A 22,923-nucleotide genomic window follows, 5' to 3' on the forward strand; every position below is an offset into this window, starting at 1 on the left:
CTGTTTAAAACTGTACCTGAACTCAGAACACTGTACATGGTAGTGGGGTTTATGTGCTCCTGGAATGTGCATGGTAGAAATGGGCACAGATGAACTCAGTGTCATGCACATTTCCACCTCCTTTCCATCACTCTGTTGGGAGGCCTGGAGACCTCAGTTCTAGTTATTTGTGGAACCTGTCGTGTGTTGTGGTGAACTGAGTCAGCCCACTGTGTTGTGGGCAGAATTATTCCTTCCTTTGGTGGTGCTTTGTGTCCTGGTATCAGCAGTCCCCTGTTCCCCCCTCTGCCCTGTGTCTAGTAATCATGACTCTGAGTTGAGGTCAAGCACTGGGTAGAAGTCACTGTGTCACAATTCATCTGCAGTCCTGGGTTCAGCTTACAGCTTTGTTCACAATAGTTCAGTCAACAAAGATCAAGTGTGCATAAAACAGTGAATGGATCCTTACACATTTGGACATAGAATATTATTCAGTATTAAGAATGAGATTGTTCTGTCATTATGAAACGTGGGTCAGCCTGGAGCATAATATGCTAACAGAAATAATGCAGGTAGATGTGGACACATAGTATGTGACATTAGTTATATATGCAGCCCTCAAGCTTGAACTCACAGAGGTAGGCAGTGCAATGGTGATCACTGTGTACCATGACCCAAGTGTTTGTCCCCTTCCTACCCTGCGGGAAACTGGGGGAAGTTCCAGGCTCCTGACTTTAGGCTGAGCCATCCCAGCCTTTGCAGCCATTCACGAAGTGAACCAGTGGAAGGAATTCTCCCTCCATCTGTTGGTCTCTTCCTCTCTTGCTATAACACTGTCATTCACATTTTTTTGTAGGGTCAGCAGCAACACGGAAAGCCCAAAACCATTTTTGGAGGCACAGTGATTTCCTTCTTAACTGAATTGCCTGGGCTCTGGGTCTTGGGAGCCTGATGGGAGGATGAGGACCAGTAAAATGGAAACAGAAAGGGAAATGTCCCCTAAAGATAAGGGCAGAAGAGGTGTCTGGCTAGTGTTCACTTGGATTCTGAGCTTAGGTGAAGTCCATGGGCCAGAAACCCATGCCTACTGGGATAGAGTGTGCATGAATATAACTGTGTTTTGAGAATACAAGCTTTTTATGGAGACACATCTCAAAGCATCCATGACAAAAGAGTATAAATGGTTTCTAATATGAAGAGGCCTCCATTCCTTTCTGATGTCAGGCCAGGTTGTGGCATTCAAGCCCCAGCACCTATGGGTGTCTCCTGGGCCTTGATAATTTTCCTTCTATTTAGTAGGGGTTTCTGTGCCAACCATGTCCAGCTAGGTGCCTACTGGTACCAGGGAGTCTTTCTAACCCAGCGCAGTGTAAATCCAGCATCTGTTCGAATTTTGACTGAAGCAGCTTCTGCTTCTCACACAGTCTCCTTCACAGACTGCATGAGGCTCTGAGCTTTGTGAACCAGCATGTCTGTGGCCTGCTCAGACTCCTTGTCGCTGATGGGAGTCCGGCCCAGCATGGTAGCCTTCACTGTGGACAGGATTTTGAGCTGGGTGCTTATAGTTGGGATTCGTTCACACACCTGTAAGAGGTTGGTTCTAATCCGCTTATCTGTGCACTGCTTGGCAACCTCCTTGGCCAACCGAGTCACCTCATCCGAGGCCTTGGCGATGTCCTTGGCACACTGAATGAGTGCCCGCTTGGTACCACTGCCTCCTCTCACAAGCCGAGACATCTTGGCCATCAGCAGAGCCATGCGTTTGGCTGCTGCAATGATGTCATTGCCCTTGTTGGACCATTTGCGAGCTTCATCATGGAGCTGCCTGACAGCCATCATCATTGGCTGGTTAATCACCTCCCCGGCTTTCTGTGGCAGCTAAAATGAAATAGATACTTAAAATAACTTGAAGATTAATTATACATATGATTAGGAGTCTATTTCCTAATGTTGAAAGATCTCAAGCAACTGAATCCCAAGGGAAGCAATCAATTCCTTAAATGCAGTGATGATAAGGTGGAGACAGGAGCAGCACTGGAGTGAGCCTGTGGGATTCCTGCCTCCCGTGTCAGGATGCTTAGTGCTGTTCCTAGTTTGGTTCCAGTTTCAGAGTCCTGTCTAAGCCCCTCTGGGAGGCAGTAGGTGAAGTTCCAGTACTCCCACGTGGGAGCCCTGGACAGAATTCCAAGCACCTGGATGTCACCTGACCTAGCTGAAGCTTTTGTAGCCATCTGGGATGTGACCAGGAGTTAGAAGATCACTGTCAGTCCCAGTCTCTTTGTGGTTTTGGACAAATACATACAGACAAATTTTTAAATAAAATGATAAATTTTTTGACAGGCAGAGTAGACAGTGAGAGAGAGAGAAACAGACAGAGAGAAATGTCTTCCTTTACCATTGCTTCACCCTCCAATGGCCGCTGCAGCTGGCGCACCACACTGATCCGAAGGCAGGACCCAGGCACTTCTCCTGGTCTCCCATGTGGGCACAGGGCCATCCTCCACTGCACTCCCTGGCCACAGCAGAGAGCTGGCCTGGAATAGGGGCAACTGGGACAGAATCTAGCGCCCCAGCCGGGACTAGAACACAGGGTGCAGGTGCCACAGGTGGAGGATTAGCCTAATGAGCCGTGGAGCTGGCCAACAAAATGATAAATTTTAAATTTTATGGTACACCTATAAATTTTAAAAGAAGATATAAAGGCAAGCATATAAAATGCTACAAATGGGGGAACATCATGTATGTTCTTGTTAGAAGCACAATGAGACATCGCATCGCTCCTGTTAGAATGCCTATTACCAGACATACCAGAGCTGACATGTTTTATGGAGGTAGAGAGAGATGATAACCCTGGTACAAGTCTGTGTCAGGTTAATTAGTAAAACCGTATGGAAAAGCATCAAAAACTAGAAATAGAATTATTACATGATCTTCAAGCACCATTGCATGGTACAATGAATACGAAATCCCAGGGAGGTGTATATGTGATCTGCAGTCACTGTGGCAAACACCTCTGCAGTTCCTTGTTGATTTAAAAGAGTTCACACATGTGATCCAGTGACATCTCATGGAAGCAAGAATGGAAAATGAAAGAAATGGACAAAGTTACATTTTAAAAGGAAGTTTATAAGCAGTAGAGTAAGAAATTCTGTAATTTTGGACAACTTGGATGTTCCTGGAGAATAATGTGCCTAGGATAATATGTCAGTAAAAGTACACTCTGCTAACCATCCAGGCCAGGAAGACACATAATATGTGATGCTACCTACGTGGGATAAAAGGCTGAAGGCACAGAGGCAGGAAGTACGATGGTGAAGACCAAAGTCTGAGCAAGGGAGGAGCAGAGAATGGTGGAGCAATGTCAGAGTTTCAGTCCTACAGGATCCACACACTGAGGGATCTACTGCACAGCATGGTGACAGAGCTTTAGAGAATATTGTGAGTGGAAAATCCTAAAAGCAGGAGACAGCTGAACTCCACCAAACACATGTGTTGCGGTATGAATGTGTCATCAAGTCTGACTTCATAATTCCACTCAATATGCATTCATTTTGTCCACACATATCATTGTACCTCATAGAGCTATACTCAATTCTTATTTATAAACATTTATGAATATGAAATAGCAATGATGGCCAATCATGAAGATTCAGATCTCTGAATACTGGTGTTGTGTTTGCCAATGTTTTATGGAGATGATAAATAAAGGCAGTGGTCTCAGGCTTGGCAGCTGGAACCCAGAAGCTTGGAACTGAATCAGTGATCCCACCTAGGTGACGGGGCCTCATAACACATCCATCATCTACTGTCTTCCAGGGTGCACTGTCAGTACAAGTATGGGAAAGCGTGCAAATGGGCTGTGTCCATCACTCTGATATGCAGCCTGGGTGTCTCCCTCTCTAATACTGATCTAAGACTCCAAATGGATTGATGAGGCCAGTCAGCACTGACATGGAGTGAAGAGCAGAGATTCTGGACACATGGTCTCTGGGACTGGCTCTTCCTGCAGCTGTGATTCAGCCTCAGGACACTGGGCATCATGCTGGAGCCACAGACACAGCTCCCCGTGATGTGGACTCCAGCCCCAGAGTGCACAATCACTGTGTGTCCCACTTTCTGCTCTGCTGAACCACAGCAGGTGCAGGGGGTCCCACGACACTGGAGTAGAACCAGATCAGTTGGAAGTACACACCCAACACTTTCCATTCAGTGATGACCTTGACTGCTGATGTCCAGTGCATTTCCCTCCTGAGTTCAGGCAGGGAGCCCCCCAGGAGGGTCCCAGGACCTAGAGGATGAGGAAGTCCCTGTAGGCTTCCCAGGGGCCTGCAGAAGCTCAGCCTGAGACACAGCTGAGCTGCAAGTACATTCCTGAGTGCTGTGACATTCACACAGGGACCACAGACTGTTCCAGGATTAAAGGGAAAATGGAGATGGTTTATAAAGTGTGGAAAGTGAGTTCAGAACACCCACAGTTTAAAATAAGATGGTTGGTTCAGTTCAGCACACAGGCTGCTCTGACAGGAGGTAGGGACGACTTATACAATTGAGGTAGCAAATCAAGATCCTGGCTCTGCACTCTGTGGATTTGAGGGAAAACTAATGTTGTCCTATAGTCGGTAGTGGCCTGAGAACGCTGTCCTGAGTCAGACGGGAAAACACTCACGAGGTCCCCAGATTGTCCCACATCTCTGATCCTGGTGATCCTGGAAGCCACGGTCATCGTGCACAAACCTGAATGTGTCCATTTAGGACTTCTTCCTGTCACATCAAACTTCTCTACATCAGTGACGTCAGTATAAGGGACAGAGACATAAAAGGAGAAGTCCTCCTTCAAAAATGTTACAGGAGAGCAAACCCCAATTCCTTGACAGGAAACCAGGGCTTCATCTCCCTCTGCACCTGTGCAGACCAGATTCTGGCTCAGTGTGTCTTGTGCGCCCCCTGGTGGAGCCGATCGCCCCTGCAGCGCGGTGTGCTTCTGGGCTCAGCCTGAGGGCCCCTCACTCTATCTCCTGCGCAGAAATAGGTGGCCATGTCCGCTGTTGTCGGACTGTTCATTTGCAGAGACACCGTGTTCTGGTTGGTGTTGCTGGAGATGGTGATTCAACCATTGACGCAGCTCTCGTATTTGTGCTACCACCACTCCAAATGTATCTGATCCACTCCAGCCCCTTCCCTGGAGCCTAGGGGGCCCAGTTCATGTAGGAGCTACTAATGGTGAGTCCAGAGGCTTTGCAGGAGAGTGTCAGGGATCCCCCAGGCGTGACCAGGCGACCCCCGGACTCCTTCAGCTCCTGACACTGGACACCTGCAAACACAGACGACATGGTCAGGAAGCTGTCACTCATGCTCTCTGTGTCTCTCACTCACGTCCTCTCCCAGACTCAGTGCCCCGCGTTCTCCATCATTACCTTTGAGCACAGCGACCAGGAGAAGCCAGCGCAGCCCAGTCCCCATGGTGAGCGTCTGTGTTGAGTGCGATCACTGAGTGGACACCTGGGAGTCCTGGGGCTGGAGCTCCTGTGCCAGAGCTGCAGGGTGAGGGCTGGGCTGGTTTTCATGGACAGAGGGAGGCCCTATTTACATGTGCTGCCCCTATACAGCAGGCATGGGGTCAGATTCTCAGACAGGACAGTGCCCAGGGCAGACGTGGTGTCCTGGGTGTGTAGGGTGATGGCTATGATAGGATTCAGATCATACAAATTTTTTTTCTCGTTGTTGTTTTACCAGTTGTAGGCAACGTGTTAATTTCATTCTAATATGTCTGTGCCCTTAATATCCAGTGTTAGCAATACCATGTCCTTCATTTTAAAATAACCTTTGCTTCATTATTAACTGTGATAATGACATTGGAACAGTGACAGAGAGAGAATTGGTGAGAGAAACAGAAATGTAGAGATGGACAGTGAGTTGACATTGGGAGATTTCTGCCTTTGGATTGACAGTTCCAAACAACCCAAATGCCTACAACATCTAGGAGTTAGTCTTCCTAAACCCTAGAGCAAAAAACTGGGTCTGTGTTTCCTATGTGGGTTATAGGGACTCTTTCGCTTGTAGCATCAGGTACAGTTTCCCATGATGCTTTATCATCAAATGGTGGGAAGCCATGTGGCTGTGCTGAAGCAGCACTCTGATGGGAGCAGGCGTGTCTGTGGTGGGGACTTAGCCAATTGTGTCCTAATTCCTGCTGCCCACTTTTACAGATGAAAGAGTACAAGTGGATTCACTTAAGGTTAATTATATTTGTTTTTTTTTTTTTTAGAAAAATTATGGTTTCATACCATGTGATTTTTCTCATTTTTATAAAGATTTATTTAATTTCTTTAAAGTCAGAGATACACAGAGAAAGGAGACGCAGTCAGAGAGAAAGAGAGAAGTCCTCCATCCATGGGCTCCCTCTCCAAATGGTAACAATGGTCGGAGCTGCACTGATCTGAATCTAGGAGCCAGTTGCCTGCACTGGGTCTCCCATGGATTACAGGAGCTGAAGATGTCAGCCATCTTCTACTGCCTACCCAGGCCACAGCAGAGAGCCAGATTGGAAGTGGAACAGCCAGGACTCCAACTGGCGTCCATATGGGATGCCAGCACTGAAGGCAGAGGCTCTACCCACTACACTACAGCACCGGCCCTGATGATCTTAATTATATATGGAATCCACAAAAGTGAATCACAGAGGCAGGAAGTACAATGCAGATACTGAGTCTGGGAGTAGAGAAGAAAAGGAACCACATTCCTGCAAGCACAGAGAGTTTTCTGTGACCAGAAAGGCACGTGGAGAGATCTACTGCACAGCACGGGGACAACAGTTATGCAGCTTTATTGTGTTCTTTCCAGTTCCTGCAGGAGTAGGCATTTGTCATTCGATCACAAAAGAATGGTAGTGTTGCTAGGGAAGGACTTGTGAGCTCGTCTGACTCTAGAATTCCTGATGAAATAAATCCACATCAACACCTTTCCTTATACCTCACATAGAGATTCAGGTACTATTTGTCAATTTAACATTTATGAAATCTATTTTGAAGGGACAATTCTCTGTTGACTTGTCTTGCGTCTGTCTGTGGTTTAATTCTAAGAAGAAAATTACATGGTGTTGCAATCATTCCTGGTACTAATGCAGTCACGAGGGCTGTGAGTTCATCAGCACGTGAGAGGTTATCTGTCGAGTCCGGCTGGCACAACTGCCCCACCACTGCCCTCTCGAATTCCTCCCCTCCCATGTGTGAAACTGAGTCATTTTAGAAGAGCCCCTGTCTTCACTCAGATCACGTCCATGGAAACCTCTCTCTGTGCTGTTTAGTTACCCCCCAATCTCCCTGTGTCCAACTGGTTTCATAAGACGTTAGTTCATGTAACCACCAAGGCCCACCTGCCAACTCCTTGAAAACACAGCCATCAGAGACCCCAGTCCTGCTTGCCCAGACAGGACCACCCTCTTCTCACCGTGGTGCAGTCTTGCCATTTGTCACCCTGGGGACACAGCGTCTCATACAACTGACAGACCATCAGCACCTGGTGGGAGACTCTGTCGTGGTATTTACACAAGTGCCTGGGGGACATGGAATGGCGTCGTCTCTGGTGAGTACATCCAGTGATGACTCCATGCCATGAGTGGATTCAATGTCAGGGCCTCATGGAGGAAGCTGAGGTCTCCAGTGCCCCTAACAGGACCACACGGAATGCTGGGAGCAGCCTGCTGGGGGTGGATGTGGTTTGTCTTCACAGCATCAGTGCTGAGCATGGCCCCAATGTAACAGCACTGACAAGGGGTACACGGTCTGGATGTTTACATGAAAAGTATGGAATAACCAGACTCTGATGTCAGATCAAAGTACTTGTAAAACTACTGAAGGAAACATTGGGCAAAATCTCCCTGATGTTGGTCTGGCCATGATTTCCCTTTCAGATCTTCAAAATTCAAGAGACCTAAGAAAATATTTTCAGATGATGCTGCATAACTACAGAGCTTCTGCATTACAGACTGACTGAGAAGTGAGCAGCCTACACACCGATTGGAAGTGACTATTCTCGTATCAAATATATGATCAATAGCCTGTATCCAAAAGGAATAAAAAGGAACAGTCTGTATGAGCCCTGTTTAGAACTGTTCTGAGTCTTCTGCAGTCTCAAATAACTGTGATACACAATTGGCTTGTTCATCCTGATCGACAGGTTCTGTGTCATCAGGCCTACAATGGGTATAGAAGCAAACCTCTCTGATTGTGTGTGGCTCAGTGTTGCTATGGATTCATTCTGGTGGGGGCAAGAGGCACGGAGTCACCACACAGACCCCGGGAGTTGGGTGAAAGCAGGCCAGAGGCAAGCAGCCCGCAGACTCATTTGTTTCAGTTGGTACAGTAGCTTATATAGCTGAGGCAGCCAATCTGGTCAAGGGGCAGTTTATGCATAACCAATCACAGCCTGTTGCCAGGCAGTATCTGAAGCCATCCAATCAGACCCTGTTGCCAGGTAGGCTCCATTGCCAGGTGGCATTGAAGCCATCCCTGAGTAACTGATGCTTGCTTCCCAGCAGCCATCTAGGCATGGCCTTCTCATTCCACCACAGCTCAGTGTGTCCCAAAGGCGTTGTGTTTTAGGTGTGCTCCCAGGGAGACCATGGGAGAAAAGATGGGAGTTCTGGGAGTGAGGCCTAGTGGGATTTGTTCATTCCTGGGGAATCTGCTGTTGGAGGTACCACGGTAGATCTCCTGGGTCCCCAGCTTCAGCACAGAGCACAGTGCTACTAGAGTCAGCCCTGGTCTCGTCTGACGTTGTGTGGGGATGGGGTCCCTCCCATCCATGTTCACAAAATTAGCCTGAAGACTGCCATGATGTTCACAATGTTATGATGCCTGATGGCACAACATTCTGCAGTCACTATGGCAAAAACTTCTGTAGTCCCATGTTCAATTAAAGCAGCATCATTCTCAAGAGTTCACACATATAATCCAGGAAAATTTCCCTTTAAAAGGAATGGATAATGGGACAAATGGACAGAGTTATATTTTAACAGGAAGTTTATATGGTTATAGTACAGAGGAAGAAATTCTGGTATCTTGGATAACATGGATGATCCTGGAGAATAATATCCCAGGATAATATGTCAGGATAAGTACACTCTGCTAAACTATCCAGGCCAAGAAGCCAAATAATATGTAATGCTACGTACATGGGATAAAAAGGATGAACTAACAAGCCAGAAGTTCAATGGTGAAGACCAACGTCTGTGCTTGGGAGGAACAGAGGAGACGATGGAGCAAGGTCAGAGTTTCAGTCCCGCAGGATCCACACGTTGAGGGGTCTACTGTGCAGCATGGTGACAGCAGTTAAGAGAATATAGTGTCTGCAGAATTCTAAGACATTAGACAAAAGACAGTCTACCATGAAAAACATGGGTTTTGTGATAAACATGTCAGTAAGTCTGACTTCATTATTCCACTCAGTATACACTCATTTATTCAATACATATCATTATACCTCATAAGCCTATATTAAATATTATTTATCAAACATTAATGAATATGAAATGGCAAAAATGGGAAATCATGAAGATTCAGATCTCTGAATACTGGTGTTGTCTTTTGCATTGTTTTATGGAGATGACAAATAAAGGCAGTGCACTCAGCCTTGGCAGCTGGAACCCAGGAGCATGGAACTGCATCAGTGTTCCCACCTTGGTGATGAGGCCTCATAACAAATCCATCATCTACTCTCTTCCAGGGTGCATTATCAGTACAAGTATGGGAAAGTGTGTAAATGGGCTCCGTCCAGCACTCTGATATGCAGCATGGATGTCTCCCTCTCTAAAAAGATGAAAGATTCCAAATGGATTGATGACCCCAGTCAGCGTAGACTTGGAGTGAAGAGCAGGGACTCTGGACACATGGTCTCTGGGACTGGCTCTTCCTGCAGCTGTGATCCAGCCTCAGGACACTGGGCGTCATGCTGGAGTGACAGACACAGCTCCCCGTGATGTGGACTCCAGCCCCAGAGTGCACAATCACTGTGTGTCCCACTTTCTGCTCTGCTGAACCACAGCAGGTGCAGGGGTCCCACGACACTGGAGCAGAACCAGATCAGCTGGAAGGGCACACCCAACACTTTCCATTCAGTTATGACCTTGACCGCTGATTTCCAGTGCATTTCCTTCCTGAGATCAGTCAGGGAGCCCCCCAGGAGGGTCCCAGGACCTAGAGGATGAGGAAGTCCCTGTAAGCTTCCCAGGTGCCTGCAGAAGCTCAGCCTGAGACACAGCTGAGCTGCAAGTACATTCCTGAGTGCTGTGACATTCACACAGGGACCACAGACTGTTCCAGGATTAAAGGGGAAAAGCAGGTCGGGTTAAAGTCTGCAGAAAGTGAGTGTGGATCACCCACATGTAAAGTCAAAGGTTGGTTCAGTGCACACTTGCTGGTTGTGGCAGGAGAGGGCTGAGTGGAATAGTTGCTGTTTAACAGATCAACGACCCTGTCTCGGCTGTCCCTGGTTATACAGGGAAAACTGAAACTGTCCAAAGCTTTCAGTGCCCTGAGGGTGCTGTCCTGAGTCAGGTTGGAAGAGACTCAATAGTGTCTTCAAAATTCGCACATCTCTGACCTTGGTGAGCAACAGTCGCTGTCCATGGACCAAATTGTTCAATTAGGACTTCTTCCTTTTACATCAAACTTTCTCTCCGTCATTGAAGTTGGGAGGGACAGATCAAAAAGTAGAATTCTTCCCTCAAAACTGTTACAGGAGAGGAAACCCCAAATCCCTGACAGGAAACCAGGGCTTGGGCTCCCTATGCACACGTGTATGACTAGAATCCGGGCTCAGTGGATTTTATGCGTCCCCGTGGTGGAGCCGCGCTCCCCTGCAGGTAGGTTTGTGTCTTGGCTCAGCCTGAGGGCCCCTCACTGTGTTTCTTGCACAGAAATAGGTGGCCATGTCCGCGGCTGTCAGACTGGTCATTTTCAGAGTCACCGTGGTCGAGGTTTTGGAGATGGTGAATCGGCCATTCACCCAGCTCGCGTAGTATGTGCTACCATCAGTATAAATGTATCCGATCCACTCCAGCCCCTTCCCTGGAGCCTGGCGGACCCAGCTCACTCCATAGCTACTGATGGTAAATCCAGAGGCTTTTCAGGAGAGTGTCAGGGATCCCCCAGGCTGGAGCAGGCCTCCCCTGGACTCCATCAGCTGCTCCTGACACTGAACACCTGCAAACACAGACATCCTGGTCAGGACACTGTCACTGACACTCTCTGTGTCTCTCACTCACGTCCTCTCCCAGACTCAGTGCCCCGCATTCCCCATCATTACCTTTGAGCACAGCGACCAGGAGAAGCCAGCGCAGCCCAGTCTCCATGGTGAGCGTCTGTGTTGAGTGCGATCACTGAGTGGACACCTGGGAGTCCTGGAGCTCCTGTGCCAGAGCTGCAGGGTGAGGGCTGGGCTGGTTTTCATGGACAGAGGGAGGTCCTATTTGCATGAGCTGCCCCTATATAGCAGCCCTGGTGTCAGATGCCTCAGACACTACAGGGCCCAGACTGATGAGAGTGTCTTGAATGTGTCTGTTGACATCATATGGAATGGGACAATGGGAGTCCTTATGTGATTGTGCCCTGATAAGTGCTTTGAATCTTTGTTTTTCATGTGGCTGCACTACAACGTGTGGTTCATGGCTGATATCGGCTCCTTTTACACGTCAACACCACTGGAACATCATTATGGATGTCATGTGGATGCTTTATCCACCACACCACAGCATTGGCCCGTGTTGTGGTTCTTAGGGCTGAGACCACCAGATCACAGCATTCCCAGAGTCAGGGTCTGCTCAGGGCCAGCTCTTTCTTCCCACGATGATGTCATGATGCTGGCCCTCCCATGGCAGGAGAGACAGACACCATTTCCTCCCATGGCAGATGACACACCTGGGAGGAGGTCACTTACTATGGCACTTTTTATTCTGCTGTTTAAGATGTGCTCATCCCCCAAGGAGTGCCAGGGTCTCATATGTGGCTAAGGCTCCCAATACCAGATCCCTGCTGCTTCAGCCCCAGGTCAGAAGTTAATGGGACGATAGTTGAGCCCTAACACTTCTGTGGTTGCACCTGACTGTTGTCCTGAAACTGGGCTAGGTTGGGATGCAGAGCTGGCACAGTGACACTTGGGAAAGTGCAGTGAGTAAGGATGTCTCTTTCTCTGCTCTGCCTCATGTGGGAATAACTGAGTGTTAAAACCTGAGTTACTGAAGGGTCTTTCTAATGTCCTATACCCTTCAATGCAGGCAGCAACCCTCATGGCCTTGTCCCATCCTTAGAGCCTCCTCTTAATAGGATGGATCACTGGGTGGTGAGTCCCCACATGCATGATGGGAGGCTCCGTGCATCAAGTATGGAGGGTAAGTTCCACCTAACATGCAGCCTTCAGCTGCTCAGTTGGAGCGACCACACACACACACCAAGCAGTGCTGGCTCTGCTCACGGCTCTGCAGGAACAGCATCCTCAGCCTCAATACCCCAGACCCTGCTCCTCTGTGTCCATTGAGTAGGAAAGTGATTCACCTGCAGGAGGAAACCATCATGACCAATGTCCTGGTGGGATCCTGTAGAAAATGTTCGTGAGCAGAGTCCACCCCAGACACTGTGCCAGCACTGATCCCCCAAGACACAGAAGTCTGCATCTTCAGGGGATGGCTTCACCCCCAAAGCTGAGGACTGGGGAGGAGAACCATGGCAAGTGGGGAAGTGACAGTCGGGGACAGGGTCCAGCAGCAGGAGGGAAAGGACTTGGTGGGGGGGTGGGCTCTATTGTGCAGGAGAGTAAGGACAGGTGGAAGGGCCACACAGCTGGGCCCCAGTGCCTTCAGGAGAGCACTGAGTCAGGAGTTCTGATCAGGTCTCCTTGCCCCAGGGACCCCCACACTGACCACCACTGAGTAAAACTAGCACAGGTGCCTGGGAGACGTGGAATGACATTGTCTCTGGGGAGTGCATCCAGTGATGACTCCACGCCATGAGTGGATTCAACGTCAGGGCCTTATGGAGGAAGCTGAAGTCTCCAGTGCTCCTAACAGGACCACACAGAATGCTGGGAGCAGCCTGCTGGGGGTGGATGTGGTTTGTCCTCACAGCATCAGTGCTGAGCATGGCCCCAACGTACCAGCACTGGCAGGGGGTGCACGGTCAGGATGTTTACAGAATTAGATTGTTCACTTCTGGGGAATTTGCTATGGAGGAGATCACAGTAGATCTCCTGGGTCCCCAGCTTCAGCACAGAGGACAGTGTTGCTGGAGTCAGCCCTGGTCTCGTCTGACGTCCTGTGTGGGGATGGGGTCCCTCCCATCCGTGTTCACAATATTAGGATGCCTGAAGACTGCTATGGTGTTCACAATATTAGGATTGCTGACGGCACAACATTCTCACTGTCTGATCCTGGACTTCCAGCCTCTACAGATGTGAGCTCAATAAACCTTTTTGCTCCACACACCTCCTCTCTTGGGTACTGCATGATGGTACTAACAGGCAGAATAAAAGAGTCAAAGAACAACACTCAGCCACTCCTCTGTTCCCACCTGAAACATAGAGTCACACGTGTCTCTGAATTTAGATGTAGAAACTCAGAAATAGTCATTTCTATATCAGCTGAGAGAATTGCTTCAGATTCTGTAAGAATCCTACATGAGTGAACAATTGCATTTTTGCAGGAGACATTTAGTAAACACATGGGGTTGATGCAGCTATCCTGGTGAGGAGCAGACAATTTGTTCATTCCTGGTGATGATAGAGTTGAGAGAAAGCAAGGACAATTTTGCTTCCACAGAAGGAGGAGCATGGCTGAGAACAGGTGCGGGCAGTCCCTGGAGGAAGGAGTCGGGGTCTCTGGACACACAGTCTCTGGGGCAGGCCCTTCATGCAGCAGGGATGCAGCTCCAGGGTTGGATCATTGGAGGACTCACAGGGACACAGTCCAGAACCACCTGGACTCTAGTGCAGACTTCACTGGGCTGTTCCACCTGCGGTCTCCCTGAGATGGAGACAAGGCCAGCAGAGTGTGGGGAACAAGACCTCTCCACACCCAGTGTTTTCCACGAGTCTGACCCCTTGCACTACCAATGGCCACCTCTGCTTGTAAATAAGAGCAGGTCCAGGAATCCCAGGAGATGTGAGTGAGGAAGAGCAAGCAGGGTTTCTAGGAGCCACAGCCTGAGCCACCCCTGAGCTGTAGGTTAATCCCTGACCTGGGGTTTGGAGTACGTGGACCTCAACCTGTGAGTTCAGGGTGAAGAAGTGAAAGGGAGACGAGGGCACAGCTGCAGAGAATGGACATGGAAGCCCCAGGGACTAGGACCACGGGGTCAGCTCTGTCCCTCGGGGGCCCAGCTGTGCAGGAGGGGAGGGCATGGATGTGAAACACTGCAGCATCCATAGCCCCTGACCGGCTCCACACTGCCCCTGGGCTCTCAGCGGGGTCCCCGATGACGTCATCAGAGAATTCCACGGAGAGCTCTTCAGTGACTCGGGCTGGAAAAGCCTCCCCGGGTGCCCAGAGCTCCCTCAGGTCTCAGATGCTGGGGACCCCAGAGATGTCATTCATTCCTTCAAAACGACTCCATTTTCTTCATGTGACGTCTTCCCGTGATACCAAAACTTCTGCTCAGTGATCGGTGTTAGGGACAGAATCATCCATCCAGATCAGAAGGTAGGAAACAGTTACAGGACCACAAACACCAATTTTCTGAAGGAACCAGCGATTCACCTCCCACTGCATCTGGGCAAGGGGATGAGTCTGCACAGTGCATGTGTGACTGGGGGAAAGTGCTATCAGAAACAAACTGCCAACACAGGGCTGACAGCACATGCAGGAAATGATGGATAAAAATATACTCCACTACCTCATGCCATTTGTGAAAATCAGTGGTACATTGTACATTGAGAACAAAAGTGCAGAAAATGCAGAAAACGTCACTGTGGTGTAGCAGGTGAATCCTCAACCTGTGTTGCCTGCATCCCATAGTGCTGTGTGTTCGTCTTCCAATCTGTCTCTTGCTGATGCACCTGGGAAAGCAGAAAAGCATGGTCGTAGTGCTTGGGCCTCTGTGTCCAAGTGGGAGACCCTGAAGAAACTCCTGGCTCCTGGTGTCACTGTCGTCTGGGGAGTGAACCAGCAGGTGGAAGAACTCTTTCTCTGGGTCTCTTCTCTCTCTCTGTAACTCTGACTTTCAATAAATAAAAGAATCTTTTCTAAAAAATTACATTTGTAGCATCAAAAACACTTCAAAAACCTTGGAGGCAATTTAGGATTTGGGTGAATGATGTCCACATAACAATATTATTGTTTTTTACTTTTTAATATTTGAAAAATTTTTAAGGAATACAAATTTCATAAGTACAACTTTTGGAATACATTTTCTCCCACCATACCCACCCTCCCACCTACATTCCCACCCCTCTTCCTCTCCCCTCTCCCCTTGCCAGTCCCATGCTCCATTAAGATTCATTTTCAATTAGTTTGTAAACAGAAGCCAACTCTATACTAAGTGAAGATTTCAACAATACACACACACACACACACACACACACTGAGAACTGGTTTTACAGTTAACTCTCATAATACAACTCATTGAGGACAGAGGTCGTGCATGGGGAGTTAGTGCACAGTGCCCCTGTTGTTAATTTAACAATTAACACTCTTACGTATGACATCAGTGACCACCCGAGGCTCTTGACATGAGCTGCTTAGGCTATGAAAGCCTTTGAATCTACAATCTCTTTCAGTATTTAGACAAGGCCATAAGCAAAGTGGAAGTTCTCTCCTCCCTTGAGAGAAAAGTACTTCCTTCTTTGATGGCCACTTCTTTCCCCACAGGTCTCACTCACAGAGAACCTTCATGTAGAATATTTTTGCCACAGTGCCTTGGCTGAAATGTTCTCATGGGCTTTTCAGTCAGACCAGGAAGACTTAGGTGGTGCATCTGAGGTCAGAGTGTTATTTAAAGCGATTGTCATTCTTTGAGTCTGCTGTGTGTATTGCTTCCCACGTTGGAACATTCTCTCCTTTTTAATTCTATCTCTTATTATTACCAGGCACTTGACCCTATTTATATGATCACTTTAAAACTTAATCGTACCTATATATTCACCTTAACACTCAATATGATCACTTTAACAATTACAATGGCATTTTTACCACTAAGCTTAATGGGACTTGGAGCCCCGTGACAAGTGTTAAAACTGTACCCTCAGAAGTATGTCTGTAGGAAAGTATGCAGAACTATACAGCTTTACAGTTACAAACTTCCTTCCTCCCTCTCTTATTCCTATTCTTATTTTTTTACTGAGATCTCTTTTCAATTGACTTTATATACATATGATTAACTCTATGTTAAGTAGAGTTCAACAAATAGTAAGAAGGAAAATAAACAAAAAAAAGCAAATAAACAAAAAACTGTTCCTCGACAGTCAAGACAAGGGCAGCTCAAGCCATCACTTCCCTAGATTTCCTTTTGGGTGCTCTATTAGGTCTCACCTATCAGGAAGAACATGTGGTATTTGTCCCTTAGGGACTGGCTTATTTCACTAACTATGATCTTTTCTAGAATCATCTATTCTGTTGCAAATGACTGGATTTCATTTTTTTTTACCACTGTGTAGTATTCGGTAGCATACATATCCCACAATTTCTATAACGTGGAGGTACAGGTATCTCTTGTGTGTAGTGAATTCATTTCCCTTGGGTAAGTTCCCAGGGGTGGGATTCCTGGGTTATATAAGGTAGGACTATATTCAGATTCTTGAAGTATCTCCATAGTGTCTTCCATAGTGGCTTTACCAGTTTGCATTCCCACCTACAGTGGATTAGGGTACTTTTTCCCCCACATCCTCGCCAGCATTTGATGTTTGTTGATTTCTGTATGAAGCCATTCTAGCTGGGGTGAAGTGAAACCTCCTTGTGGTTTTGATTTGCATTTCCCTGACCACTAGTGATCCTGAACGTTTTTTCTACATCTGTTGGTAATTTGGACTTCCTCTTTTGAAAAATGTCTGAGTCTTGGCCCATCTCTTAACTGGGTTGTTTGTTTTGTTTTTTGAATTTCTTCATCTCTTTGTAAATTCTGGTTATTAATCCATATCCATTGCATAGCTTGCAAATAATTTCGCACATGCTGTCAGATGCCTCTTCACTTGCCTGAGTGTTTTTTGCCACACAGAGACTTCCCAATTTGATCTAATCCCATTTATTAATTTTGGCTTTGACTGCCTATTTCTCAGGTCTTTTCCAAGAACTCTTTACCTGTGCCAGTGTCTTGCAGGGTTTCACAAATGTTCTCTAATAACTGGATGGTGTAGGGTCATAGATTTAGATCTTTAATCCGTGTTGAGTGGAGTTTTGTGTAAGGCGTAAGATAGGGGTCTTCACTCATACTTCTGCAATACATAATAATTTAAAAAGTGAAAAGGAATTTGATGATTCCCTGTAAATTGGAATGATGTAGTCATGGATTTGACGAATGAGCTTGTTAAAATAGCCAAGCTACAATGTGATTCACAGATTCAATGCATTTCCTGTGAAATAGCCTGACATTTTTTCCAGGAAAAGGAAGAAACTTCAAGAATTCACATGAAGAAAATCAAGGTTTGTGATGGCAAAGCAGGAGGCTTCATCACATCTGAGCTAAATCAAGCCTGGTGCTGGGATAAGATAGACACCCAGAGCCCTGGGACAGAACAGAACCTAGAAATTTAGGAACATGTTCTGAGAATGTGAGTTCTGAGAATGCATGGTGAAAAAAGCACAGGATGGGGATGGGTTTCCTGTCGTTACCTGGGTTTGGGGAAACTTGAATGCACCTAAAATAATTCAATTATGATGTCATCTCATACCACATACAGAAACAGAGTGAACTTGAGGAATGCCTTAAAAGCAAGAGCCGAGACAGTACAGTTCTAGAAGAAAACACTGGACAAAAGCAAGCTGACATTGGTTTGGGCAATGATATTTTGAAAATCTCCAAAGTACAGGCAACCAAGCAAAAATAGGCAAAAGAATATGGATCCAACCACAGAGCTTCTGCAGAATAAAGAGAGTGATTGAAGAACCAGGAGTCGCCCGAAGATGGGGATAAAGTATTTTCAGATCACACCCGTAGGGGCCAATGTTGTGGCCCCGCAGGTTAACCTGCCATCCCTATGCATCATCACTCAGCAGCATGGGTTCAGACCCTGCTTGCTGCATTTCAAATCCAGCTCCCTGCTCATGGACCAGGGAACTCTGTCAACGATGACTCAAGTGTGTGTCCCCTTCAAGCCTCGTGGGAAACTGGAGGAAGTTCCAGGCTCCTGGCTACAGTCTTGCCCTTGCCCAGCCTTTGCAGCCATTCAGGAAGGAAACCAGTGGATGGAAGCTTCTCTCTCCCTCTGTTGGTCTCTTCCTCTCTTGCCATAACACTGCCTTTCAAATAAAATAAGTAGATATTTAAAAGAAATGAAAGATAACTGTACATATGAATAGGAGCCTATCTCCTAATGTTGAATGAACTCAAGCAACTGAATCCCAAGGGAAGAAATCAATTATTCAAATGCAGTGACTGACAAGGTGGTGACAGGAGCGGCCTTGAAGGTATCACATGGGATTCCTGCTCCTGTATGGATGCTTATGTTTAGGTCCTAGTTTGGGTCCAGTTTCAGATTCCTGCCAATGTGCACTCTGAGGGGCAGTGCGAGAATCTGAGTTAATCCCATGTGTGAGACCTGGACTGAATTCCATGCACCTGGCTGTGATCTGACCCAACTCCTCTTTTATGGCATCTGGGAAGTTACCCAGGATTCAGTAGACCACTGTCTGTCAGTCTCTGTTGCTTTTTCTTTTTGGACAAATACACAAATACAGGTTTTAAAGAGGTAAAAGTATATCTGTAATTTTTAAAATAAAATAAATAAAGGCAAACGTATAAAAATGCTTTATATGTAATCATCATGCATGTGCATGTTGGAGAAACAATGAGATACCCCATCCCTTTGTTAGACTGAGTATCACCAGACATACCAGAGCTGACACATGTTGTGCAGGAAGAGAGAGAAGATAACCTGGTAAAGGCTGGAGTCAGGTAAATTAGGAAAGCTTTCATGGAAAACATCAGAAGCTGAGAAATAGAATTATCACAGGATCCTCCAACACCATGCCTGGGTAGAAGGAATATGAAATCCCAGGGAGGAGACCACAGGATCCAGAGTCACTATGGCAAACAGCTCTGCAGTCCCATGTTCAATTAAAGCAGCGTCATTCTCAAGAGGTCACACATATAATCCAGTGAAATTAGCCTTGAGGAAGGATGGATAATGGACAAATGGACAGAGTTATATTTTAACAGGAAGTTTATAAGGCAGTAAAGAGGAAGAAATTCTGATGTCTTGGATAACTTGGATAATGCTGAGAATAATGCCTAAGGATAATGTGTCAGTAAATGTACAGTATACCATCTAGTCCAAGAAGACAGATAATATGTGATGCTAGTTACATGGGATAAAAGGATGAACTCACGGAGACATAATACAATTGTGAAGACCAAAGTCTGAGTGTGGGGGTAACAGAGGAGACGGTGGAGCAAGGTCAGAGTTTCAGTCCCACAGGATCCACACACTGAGGGATCTACTGTACAGCATGGTGACAGAGGTTAAGAGAATATTGTGTCTACAGAATTCCAACACAGGAAACTGACATTCGACCATGGGAACATGTGGATTTTGTGATGAGCATGTCAATAAGAATGACTTCATAATTCCATCAATTTGATACAGTCATTTTTGAACACATATCATTTATCTCATGTCTATGTTCAGTTATTATTTATCAAACATTTACGAAAAGGCAATGACAAAAATGGCCAACTGCAGATTAAGTTCTCTGAATACTGGGGTTGTGTTTGCCAATGTTTTATGCAGATGATAAATAAATGCCAGTTCATTCAAGGACTGGCAGGTGGAACCCAGGAGCAGGGAACTGCAATAGCGTTCGCACGTTTTTCATGGGGACTCCTAACTGATCCATCATCTGCTGTCTTCAGAATGTATTTTCACTTCCAAGTATAGAATTAGTGTAAAAGTGCTCTGTCCAGAACTCTGATATGCAGCCTGGGTGTCTCCCTCTCTAAATAGATGAAAGACGACAAATGGATTGATGACCACAGTCAGCATAGACATGGAGTGAAGAGCAGGGATTTTGGACACATGGTTGCTGGGACTGGCTCTTCCTGCAGCTGTGATCCAGCCTCAGGACACTGGTCATCATGCTGGAGCCACAGACACAGCTCCCCGTGATGTGGACTCCAGCTCCAGAGTGCACAGCCACTGTGTGTCCCACTTTCTGCTCTCCCTGAACCACAGCAGGTGCAGGGGGTCCCACGACACTGGAGCAGAACCAGATCAGCTGGAAGTGCACACCCAACACTTTCCATTCAGTGATGACCTTGACTACTGATGTCCAGTGCATTTCCTTCCTGAGATCAGGCAGGGAGCCCCCCAGGAGGGTCCCAGGACCTAGAGGATGAGGAAGTCCCTGTAGGCTTCCCAGGTGCCTGCAGAAGCTCAGCCTGAGACACAGCTGAGCTGCAAGTACAGTCCTGAGTGCTGTGACATTCACACAGGGACCACAGACTGTTCCAGGATTAAAGGGGAAATGCAGGTCAGGTTAAAGTCTATCGAAAGTTTGTGTGGATCACCCACATGTAAAGTCAAAGGTTGGTTCAGTGCACACTTGCTGGTTGTGGCAGGAGAGGGATGAGTGGAATAGTTGCTGTTTAACAGATTCAACGACCCTGTCTAGGCTTTCCCTGGTTATACAGGGAAAACTGAAACTGTCCAAAGCTTTCAGTGCCCTGAGGGTGCTGTCCTGAGTCAGGTTGGAAGAGACTCAATAGTGTCCTCAATATTCCCACATCTCTGATCCTGGTGAGCGACAGTCGCTGTCCATGAACCAAATTGTTCATTTAGGACTTCTTCCTTTTACATCAAACTTTCTCTCCGTCATTGAAGTTGGGAGGGACAGAATCAAAAACTAGAATTCTTCCCTCAAAACTGTTACAGGACAGCAAACCCCAATTCCCTGACAGGAAACCAGGGCTTCATCTCCCTCTGCGCCTGTGCAGGACCAGAATCTGGCCTAGTACGTTTTGTGTGCCCCCTGGTGGAGCCGCGCTCCCCTGCAGGGAGGTTTGTGTCTGGGCTCAGTGTGAGGGCCCCTCACTGTATCTCTGGCACAGAAATAGGTGGCCGTGTCCGCGGCTGTCAGACTGGTCATTTTCAGATCCACCGTGGTCGAGGTTTTGGAGATGGTGAATCGGCCTTTTGCCCAGCTCGCGTAGTATGTGCTACCACCAGTACTAATGGTTCCGATCCATTCCAGCCCCTCCCCTGGAGCCTGGCGGACCCAGCTCATTGCATTGCTACTGAGGTCGATTCCAGAGACTGTGCAGGTGATTGTCAGGGTTTCGTCAGGCTTGACCAGGCGACCCCCGGACTCCTCCAGCGACTGACACTGGACACCTGCAAACACAGACGACATGGTCAGGACACTGTCACTCACACTCTCTGTGTCTCTCACTCACGTTCTCTCCCAGACTCAGTGCCCCGCATTCTCCATCATTACCTTTGAGCACAGCGACCAGGAGAAGCCAGCGCAGCCCAGTCTCCATGGTGAGCGTCTGTGTTGAGTGTGATCACTGAGTGGACACCTGGGAGTCCTGGGGCTGGAGCTCCTGTTCCAGAGCTGCAGGGTGAGGGTTGGGCTGGTTTCATGGGCAGAGGGAGGCACTATTTGCATGTGCTGCTGCTATATAGCAGGCATGGGGTCAGATGCCTCAGACAGGAGAGAGCCCAGGGCAGACGTGGTGACCTGGGTGTGTAGGGTGATGGCTATGATAGGATTTAGATCATGTGAATTTTTATGTTATCATTATTTTACAAAGTTGAAGGCAATGACCTTGTTTCATTTTAATTTGTGTGTACCCTTCATATCCAGTGTTAGCAATATCATGTCCCTCATTTATTTAAATACCCATTAGTTTCTTTTCATCTGTATGATAGACATTGGGACAGTGATAGAGAGAGAAGGGGTGAGAGAGACAGAAATGTAGAGATGGACAGAAAAGGTGACAATGGGAAATTTCTGCCTTTGGGTTGACAGCCCCAGACATCCCAAATGCCTATGACATCTAGGAGTTAGTCTTTCTGAACCCTGGAGCAAGAAAATGTGACTGTAATTCCAACGTCAGACATAGGGGTTCATTTGCTTGTAGCATCACCTACAGTTTCCCATGATGCATTATGAGGGAAAAGTGGGGGAAGCCGTGAGGCTGGACTCAGGCAGTTCTCTGATGGGAACTCGGGTGTCCCTAGTGGGGACTTAGCCTATTTCCTCTAATGCCTGTCGCCCACTTTTAAACAGATGAAGGACTGCAAGTCCATTTTTTATGGTTAACTATTTTTTTTTCCTTATTCATTCATTGCCTTAAAGTTTAAAAACTATTTAAACTGTTTAAAATTGTTCCTGAACACAGAAGTCTGTACATGGTAGTGGGGTTTATGTGCTCCTGGAATGTGCATGGTAGAAATGGGCACAGATCAACTCCCTGTCATGTATATTTTCCACCTCCTTTCCATCACTATGTTGGGAGGCCTGGAGACCTCAGTTCTAGTTATTTGTGGAACCTGTCGTGGGTTGTGGTGAACTGAGTCAGCCCACTGTGGTGTGGGCAGAATTATTCCTTCCTGTGAGTGGTGCTTTGTGTCCTGGTATCAGCCTTCCCCTGTTCCCCCCTCTTCCCTGTGTCTAGTAATCATGACTCTGAGTTGAGATCAAGCACTGGGTAGAGAAGTCACTGTGTCACAATTCATCTGCAGTCCTGGGTTCAGCTTACAGTTTTGTTCACAGTAGTTCAGTCAACAAAGATCAAGTGTGCATAA

The 22,923-nt window shown here is 47.2% G+C and overlaps 1 pseudogene and 1 gene segment (V, D, J or C); both read right to left on the minus strand.

Annotated features, from left to right (window-relative positions):
* The window catches only part of LOC149120180 (Ig heavy chain V-A1 region BS-5-like), a 480,385-nt gene that overhangs the window by 81,397 nt on the left and 376,065 nt on the right, over positions 1-22,923 (minus strand).
* Positions 1,297-22,276, minus strand: LOC138847237 (vinculin-like; annotated as a pseudogene).

This window comes from Oryctolagus cuniculus, chromosome 20 (assembly GCF_051225735.1).
Source record: "Oryctolagus cuniculus isolate XC-2025 breed Fujian yellow rabbit chromosome 20, ASM5122573v1, whole genome shotgun sequence".
NCBI classification, from domain to species: Eukaryota; Metazoa; Chordata; class Mammalia; order Lagomorpha; family Leporidae; genus Oryctolagus; species Oryctolagus cuniculus.